Source organism: Nematolebias whitei, chromosome 11, assembly GCF_014905685.2.
Source record: "Nematolebias whitei isolate Nwh7 chromosome 11, NemWhi1, whole genome shotgun sequence".
In the NCBI taxonomy this organism is placed as follows: domain Eukaryota; kingdom Metazoa; phylum Chordata; class Actinopteri; order Cyprinodontiformes; family Rivulidae; genus Nematolebias; species Nematolebias whitei.
In genome coordinates this window covers 48,926,184-48,935,290 of record NC_056508.1, presented here as the reverse complement: position 1 = coordinate 48,935,290, position 9,107 = coordinate 48,926,184, and positions in this window count along the sequence as shown.

Genomic DNA, 9,107 nt, shown 5'->3' with positions numbered 1-9,107 from the left:
TCCTTCCTTTATAATCTGTTATGCACTTAATGCCCCTCCACATGCTCCGAGGGTCTTGTGAGATGAATTGACCCTCGATCCTCTTTGCATATGTGGCCTTGGCCCTCTTAATACCAGCAACCAGCTCTTTTCTTGTCCTACTCAGCTCCTCTGAGTTTCCAGACCTGAAGGCAGTGTTCCTGGCTTCCAGCAGGGTACGCACCTCTGCATTCAGCCAAGGTTTTCTGTTTGGGTAGCTTTTAACATATCTGATAGTGGAGACTGTGTCAGTACATGTACTAATGTAACCCAGTACTATTAACTATTGACCAGTGACCTGACCAGTGATCTGACCAGTGATCTGACCAGTGACCTGACCAGTGATCTGACCAGTGATCTGACCAGTGATCTGACCAGTGATCTGACCAGTGACCTGACCAGTGATCTGACCAGTGACCTGACCAGTGACCTGACCAGTGATCACACATGTTGTTCTAAATTAAACTTTGGTACGAACAGTGTTAAATAAGACGTGTCATATTTTTATTGAACATTAATCTTCATTCTAACAGTGACGTTGTAATTTCAGAGACTGAGGAAGGAATCTGATCAAGGGTCTAACTTTATGTCCAAAGTATTTGCACAGGTTTTAAATCAACTAGATATAAAACACTGTCGCTCCATCGCGTGTCACCCAGAAAGTCAGGGCGCACTGGAGCGTTTTCGTCAAACTTTAAAAACAATGCTGCGCACCTACTGTTTGGAGTTCGAAAAAGACTGTGATGAACGTGTACATTTACAACTCTGCTATACGGGAGGCGGTTCAGGAGTCTTTGGGGTTTAGCCCGTCGGACTTGGTTTTTGTGCACACTGTTTGAGGTCCTTTCAAGCTATTAAAACAGAAGTGGATGTGTGAAAAAAACTGACCACTGAAACTGAACAGTGCATGCGAGATAGCAAAACAAAATCTTAAAACAGCACAGGCTAAAATGAAGTCTTTATTTGACAAAAATGCGACTATGAGAGTTTTTGAGCCTGGTGAAAAAGTGTTAACGTTACTTCCGGTTCCTGACTCCAGCTTACAAGCGTGCTACAGTGGCCCTTGCACGATCAGGAGGAAGGTCGGAGATCGAGATTATCTGATCTCTACTCCTGATCGGAGGCGACAATCACGCCTATCCTATTAATATGCTGAAGCCTTATATTGAGCGTGCGCCCTCTGTGAATAAAGCTGTCAGCTGTGTTTTCAGTGAGCTAGCTGACGTAGTCGATGGGGCAGGTGCGGACGCATGGGAGGAGCTGTCCAGTGCTGAACCTGGAGGTGACATTGTTTTCAGTGAGCGAGCTGACGTAGTCGATGGGGCAGGTGCGGACGCATGGGAGGAGCTGTCCAGTGCTGAACCTGAAGAGGACGTCTTTTCCCCAGCTGTCACGGAGGGGAAATTTCCAAATTCAGAGGTGTTGAAAAACTTACCTCTCTTGTTGTCTCACCTTGATGTTTCCAAGCAGGCTGATATCATTAATTTGTTCCAGTCTTATAGGTTGCTGTTTGCAGACATTCCCACTCAGACTCGTGCGCTCAGCCCTGATATTGATGTTAGTGATTCCAAGCCTATTAAACAACGTCCTTACAGAGTGAACCCGGACAAGCGACGCCGTTTGAAGACACAGGTGGAGTACATGGTGAAACATGGACTTGCTGTTGCAAGCAGTAGTGAGTGGAGTTTGCCATGCCTCTTGACTATTAAAGCCAATGGGGAGAACCGTTTCTGTACTGGCTTCAGGAAGATAAATGGGGTGACTAAGCCAGATTGTTATCCACTGCCTCGAATGGAAGATTGTGTGGACCATGTGGGGGATGCCCAGTTTGTAACTAAGCTGGATTTGCAGAAGGGATACTGGCAGGTACCCTTAACAGCACGAGCCCAGGAAATTTCCGCTTTTGTCACACCCAACGATTTCCTTCAGTATACGGTGATGGCTTTTGGGATGCATAACGCCCCAGCAACATTTCAACGGCTAATGAATGTGGTTTTGTCTGGTTTGTCATTCTGTGAGGCTTATTTGGATGATTTAGTGATTTGTTCGGCTACATGGGCTGAGCATGTTAAACATTTAAGGACAGTTTTGGCACATCTGAGTGAGGCTAATTTGACAATTAACCTTTCTAAATGCCAATTCAGCCAAACGATAGTGACCTATCTTGGAAAAAGGGTGGGGAGAGGTCAAGTACGCCCCGTTGAGGCTAAAGTGGAGGCTATTTTGTCTGTTCCGGTACCCACCACTCGTACTGAGCTTCGCCGCTATCTAGCAATGGTTGGTTACTACAGGGGGATCTGCAAAAACTTTTCCTCTGTAGCTGCTCCTTTAACAGACCTACTTAGTCCTAAAGTAGCTTTTATTTGGTCTGAGCGGTATCAATCTGCTTTCGATCAGACTAAACATTTACTAGTTAACGCTCCTGTGTTGTCTGCTCCTCGTTTTGATGTACCATTTCAGTTGGCTGTGAACGCTTGTGATTCTGGCGTCGGAGCCGTCCTCCTCCAGGATGGTACGCGTAATAAAAACCGCCACTTGATGAACTGGTCTCTACGACTTCAATCATTTAACATTGCTGTCGCACTCTCACGACTTTAGTCCGAGGTTTCTTTTTCTCTGACTGGGTTGAGTTTTTTTCTAACCGGTTACATCACTCCCCATTCAGAGTCTTTGGGTGGGGGTGTTATGTGCTTCGGGCACATTATAATTATTTTTTCTACCTTTTTCTGATTGCTTTGTTTATAGACTTTAATCAAATGATCTTTTGTTAATATATTTTGGAGATGGGATAATTTCTAACCTTTGATAATCAGTAGTGATTACATTAATTGATGGAGCTGCTGGTCCGCCTATGAATAGGCTGGGTTTCGACATGTTAAGAGAGCCCTTTTTTTTTTTCCCCACTTGCTTCCGCTCGCTCTGCCACCGCTGGTGTGCGTCTTGACGCAGTGCGCGCATGTCTCCAGTTGCTGCAGGCCGCAGCTGACGTCTCCAGCCTGTCATGAGGTAGTTCTGCTAGAACTTCTAAAAAAGTTCAATCTGGTCCTCTGGACATTCAAAAAAAACCAACAAAGCAAATCAACAAAAAAATGTAGAAACGTTTCGTCTCTCATCCAAAGGACTTCTTCAGTCTGAGGTGCTGTATTCAGCTCAGTCTCTTAAATAGCACCTTCACAGAGTGGATCAACCAGTTTGCTGCTGACAACCAGAACCAGCTGATCACATGCTCAAGAAGGACCATCAGCCTAACAATGGATCATTAGCACCTGATGGCTGTTTACTGTTCACAGAGGGCTGAGTGATACTAGCAATCACAGCATTGTAAGAGGGGGACAGTTGAACCTGGAGGCTCCACCCCTGTTTAATGATGGACGGTTTCTTTTCACAAAGATGGCCTCCTTTACTCCTCTCTCAAACCATCGTTCCTCTCTGTCCAGGATGTGAACATCTTCATCCCTGAAAGAGTGACCTCTGACCTGGAGATGAGTGTAGACCTCAGAGTCCTGGCCTGATGATGTTGATCTTCTGTGCTGGTCCATCCTTTTGGCCAGTGGCTGTTTTGTTTCCCCGATGTAAGACTGATCACCCTCCTGACACTGAACAACATACACAATATTACTCTGTTTGTGCCGGGGGACTGGATCTTTGGGATGAACCAGTCTTTAATGTATTTTGGGGTTTAAAAGCCACTGGGACGTTATGTTTAGAAAATAAACGTCTCAGTTTCTCTGATACTCCCTCAACATATGGAATGACCACTGGTCTGGGTCTGGGTTCCTCCTTTTCACCTGATGCTGACTGGAGTCCTGTTTGGGTTTCTTCTCTGCTTTCAGGAAGGCCCAGTTAGGATATCCACATTGCTCTAGAGCCTGTCTTGTGTGGGATTTCTCCTTCTGCCTGGCTCCTGAGTTAGTGGGGACGCTGTCTGCTCTGTGGTACAGAGTCCTGATGACTCCTAACTTGTGCTCCAAAGGGTGATGGGAGTCAAACTGCAAATACTGGTCTGTGTGGGTGGGTTTGCGGTACACCTCAGTTTGCAAATGTCCTCTATCAGAGACTGAGACCTCACAGTCCAAGAAAGTCAACCTGCCATTTTTTACATCTTCTCGTGTGAACTTGATGTATTTATCCACAGAGTTGATGTGGTCAGTAAAATGTTGGACTTCATGAGATTTAATTTTAACCCAGGTGTCGTCAACATACCTGAACCAATGACTTGGTGGTGTCCCTGAAAAGGACGTCAAGGCTCTCTTTTCTACCTCCTCCATGTACAGGTTGGCAACAATAGGAGAAACTGGAGACCCCATAGCACACCCATGTTTCTGCCTATAATATTGCTCCCCATATGTGAAGTAGGTTGACTGCAGGCACAGTTTCAAGAGTTGACACAGTTGTTCTGTGGAAAGCGTGGTATGGCTGATATGGACTATCAAACCAGCCACTGATATGGCTATATTGATCACTGTATTGCATATACATTATTTTTTCTAACAAATATGTTTGCAGTCTCGTTTCCTTCTAAAATTTAATGATAAATGTATCAGCCGCTTCTAACAATGCTTTGATAAAATGCATAGTCTGTGAAATAATCAGTAATCAGTTCGTTACTGCTCAGTAATTACTGAAAGACACAGGTAAAGTAAGAAAAGATGATTTTAGTGTAGTGTTGCTCCAGCAGCTGCTCAGACTGACAGGATGAACTGTTTGGAACTATTGGAGCTGCATGAACCACGTGACGCGTATCGGCGAGTTCAAAGAGTGTCGCAGCTCTCTCTCTCTACAGGGCTCTGGATTTTACAAAACACAAGGTTCATGAACCATCTCTCTTCCGAGGGGAGGTCCTAAGTCACTCTGTAACTCACAGGCAGACACTTCACTTCTTGACTTCGTACTCTACTTCATGCACTTCACCGCTCTTTCTACATCAACGAACTTCAAGCAAACTTCAGAGAATAACCTCCTCCCAGTGAGATGTCCTGGGAAGGAAGAGGACCAGAAACAGAACCTGGCATTAACCTGAGATTTGAACCAGAACTCCTTGACACCGCAGAGTGGTGAATCCCAGCTGACTTCAAAGAGCCAGTGATCGGACCTTGGTCCCTCCAACGGATGACTGGTGACCTTTGAGGATAAATCCTCCTCTTCAGTCACCCAGAGCATCTCAGGCACCGCTGGCATCACTCATAAGCAGTTGTGGACATTCTGACGACTCCTTCTGGTAGGACAAGAGACCTTTGATGCCTTTCTGGTGATCATACATCAATTATATGTCTTCCTATACACCACAGTTAATTAGGACACAATTTTAACTACACCACAAACAGAACCAGTCCAAAAATCTGCCTTTTATAAAAAGTTACACTGAATTTAATAATCAAGTAACCTTTGACACAAAGTGATTTTGTTATTAATTTGTGTATTCATTTTTATGAATAATCTTCATCATATATACACATCAGATTATTATTTTTGTAATAAAATACATAAAATCAACTAAATTTGTGATTATTTTGGCATAGCTGTGTGTATTAACTGACTTGATGCCCTTTAAACACGAGGAAAGGATTCACGTTTCAGTTACAGTTAATTTGAGGGTTAGAGACTGATTTTTTCCTCTGGAAAGAGGTGGTGCCCGCACAACGAGGTTATTTGCATAATAAATGCATATCTTATGAGCTTAACTCATAGCTAATAATTTACAATATAGACATCCAACCACAAATCCCTCTACAGCTGTGAGGCAAAGCTCTCTGTTCACCGGTCAGTCTACGTTCCTCCCCTCACCAATGGTCACGAGCTCTGGGTAGAGACTGAAAGAACGAGATCGCGAATACAGGACGTTGAAATGAGTTTCCTCCGCAGGGAAGCTGGACTCTCCCTCAGAGACAGGGTGAGAAGTTCAGTTATCAGGAGAGACTCGGAGCAGAACCGCTGCTCCTCCACATCCAGAGGAGCCAGTTGAGGTGGTTTGGGCATCTGGTAAGGATATCCCTTGGGCGCCTCCCTAGAGAGGTGCTTCGAACATGTCCAACTGGAAGTAGACCCCGGGGAAGACCCAGGACATGCTGGAGAGACTATGTGTCTCGGTTTGCCTGGGAACACCTTGGGGTCCCCCCAGAAAAGCTAGAAGAGGCTGTGGAACGAGCTGTCTGGGCCTCCCTGCTCAAGCTGCTGCCCCAGCGACCCCACTTGGAAACAAGCGGAAGATGATGGATGGATGAGAAGCACTTGGGTCAGTTTTTGTTGTTTTTATGTGCTATAGAAATAAATTGACAATGAGCAGAAGCGGAGCCTGAGGGCCAGCGGGCAGACTGGTCGGTAATAAAATGTGCTTTCCTGTCCATCAGCTGAATGATCAGGAGACTGTTACACACAGAGACAAGCAAAACAAAGAACTGAGGCGAGCTGGCTTCCCAAAATCTGTCAATTTTAATATTCATCAATATCGAACATGCATCATCATTTTATTTATCTTGTTACACTTTGACTGCATTTGTGTTTCTGTGAAGTCTGATTGCCGTTGTCATGACAACAATTACAACATATATAACTTCAAATATTTCATTAAACTTGTCACTAAAATTAAATATCACATTCTGGCAAAACTGAAATAAATGTCATACACTTCCTGTCAGTTTTACTTCCTGTCAGGCTTTCAAAGTGTTTCCTGTTTTGTCCCATCAGCCCATGGGTCCAGCTGGCAGAGAGTTGTTGATAAAAGAAATAATTCCTGCTTCAGACTTCAGGAGGTTTTAGAAATCAGCTCCCTGCGTGTCTTCACTTGCTGTGCTGTCCACAGTGTCCTCCAAATGTCTCTAGTTCTTGGACGCTGTCTGCCTCAGCGTCCTGAGATCCGGCTCTGGTTCTAGCCGTCTCAGCTCAGCTTACACCGTGTCACTTCACCTCCCCGGACCGACACCAGAAGTATGTGGGTGGGGAAGTTGAAGCAGCCTGCCTCCACCCTCGTTTGCCCCACACTGGGCCCAAGGCCCTTAACCCCCCAGCTGCTCCCCAGGTGTCTTATGCCCCTTTTCCATTAGTACCTTTAGTATCTGTACAGCACGGTTCGACTCGGCTCAGCACGGTAAGAGTTGTGTTTCCATTATACTCTCAGTAATGGTTCTAGTGGGTGGCTTCAGAGTACAAAACTTGACGGCATGCGCCTTACCAGCTGCTGGCGCTAAAACTGAAACAGGTTTCAGAACAGGCTGAGAATTGATTTGGAAGGATCTGGCAAATTTAAAAAAATACAGATTATTAAAATGATAGAATTATATATATAAATCCTGCTAATGAGCTTTTAATGAACCATTAAATCTCTGATGAACCAGATTCCATAAAAACATCTATATTTAAAATTGTATACGTATCTCCACCATTTGTTGTATTTGCACTCATTGTGTCTTTTATTGTTCAATTAGATGTGTAGTTTTGTTTCTTGTTCACAGATATTTATTTTACTTTTAGCTTTGTGTTAAAGTTTAATTCTTGTTTTGTGATTTGTTCATCTGTGGGTTAGAATAAAGTTAAACTAAAGGCCGTGTCTCTTCTTTAAACATGTTTGAGGGAAATATTCCTGAGATCCAATAATTTTGTGTCTTTTTATGATTTTTCAACATATTATTTAATAAAGTCATTAAAGTGAAAACAGGATTTCATGATAAAGCCGGCACCGTTTTTTTATTTTTAATTGTCACTGATTCATTTTTTTTATATACACATAAAATGTTTTACTTTAGTTAGTTTAGTTTATTATTTTTTGAATATGTAAAAATAAATAAATAAATAAATACAGCATGAAGCATAATGTCAAAACTTTTTGTTTTACATATTCAAGGGAGTGGGTAGAAGTATAAACTTATGAAAATAAAAGATCTTTTCCACCCTTCGTCCCAGACCTGTCCTGGTCCGCCTGTGCCTGCCGGGACTCGGGGTCTGGCCTTCAGGAGCACGTGAGCCCCAGCCTCGCATGCTCTGCTGGTCACTGCGGAGGATCTTCCGTGGTGACCAGCAGAGCTCAAAGCTGGGGAGATGATGCCCTGCCTGGCCTCAGGGGGCTCCAAGGCTCCGGTGGAGAGGACCGGGGGACCGGCAGAACTCTACAGTATCTAGCTTGCTCTGAATTTTGTCGTCGGCCACCAAACACAAAAAATGCCAACACTTCAGCATGAGACCACGGTGTTGTCATTATTGTTTTTAAAATCTTTAAAATAGGTCCAGTTGCTCCTCGAGTTGAGTAGTTGCACATGGCGGATCAGGGTGTTGTGAAAGTTTCTTTAACAGCCAGTGACTCCACCCCCTGACCAATCAGTGACCGACAGTGCTCTGACGTCAAGTCTTAGGGCCAGTCCGGCACGTTTGGGACCCCAGAGAAAAAGGGGCCGGTTCAACGAACTGCTGCAAGTGGAAAAGCTTTGGAACCGTGACAAGTTGAGTCGAACCGTGCTGTACCGTTACTAATGAAAAAGGGACTTTAGACTGCAGCTCTCGGCTCCACCTGTGCACAGAATTCATTGATGTCTTCTCAGCTCCTTGCCTCAGAACTGAACCAGGTGAAGAACATTCAACTTTGCTGCCCCTTGGGTGGAACTGAAACTTTAGAGCTTTCTCTTCTAAAGACAGTGAAAAAGTTGAGCATCATTTTCTTTAACTGTTGTTTAACTGTTAATGTGCCACTGCTAAAATCATATTAAGCCACGCTCCACACTGTGTGTGTCTGTTGCCAGTTGAAGCAGATGGTCCTCTTGTCCTGATCCTGGTTCTGCTAAAGGTTTCTTCCTCATGAGGGAGTTTTTCTTTCCACTGTCGCCTTCATGCTTGTTCAAGATGAGAGTTCAGTGATGGAGTTAAACTCAAAGCTGCTCCTCAGATAAATAATGTTCAATTATTATTTTATACATGAATGTTTCTGTTCAATTATTATTTTATACATGAATGTTTCTGTTCAGTTATTATTTTATACATGAATGTTTCTGTTCAATTATTATTTTATAGATGAATGTTTCTGTTAAATTATTATTTTATAGATGAATGTTTCTGTTCAATTATTATTTTATAGATGAATGTTTCTGTTAAATTATTATTTTATA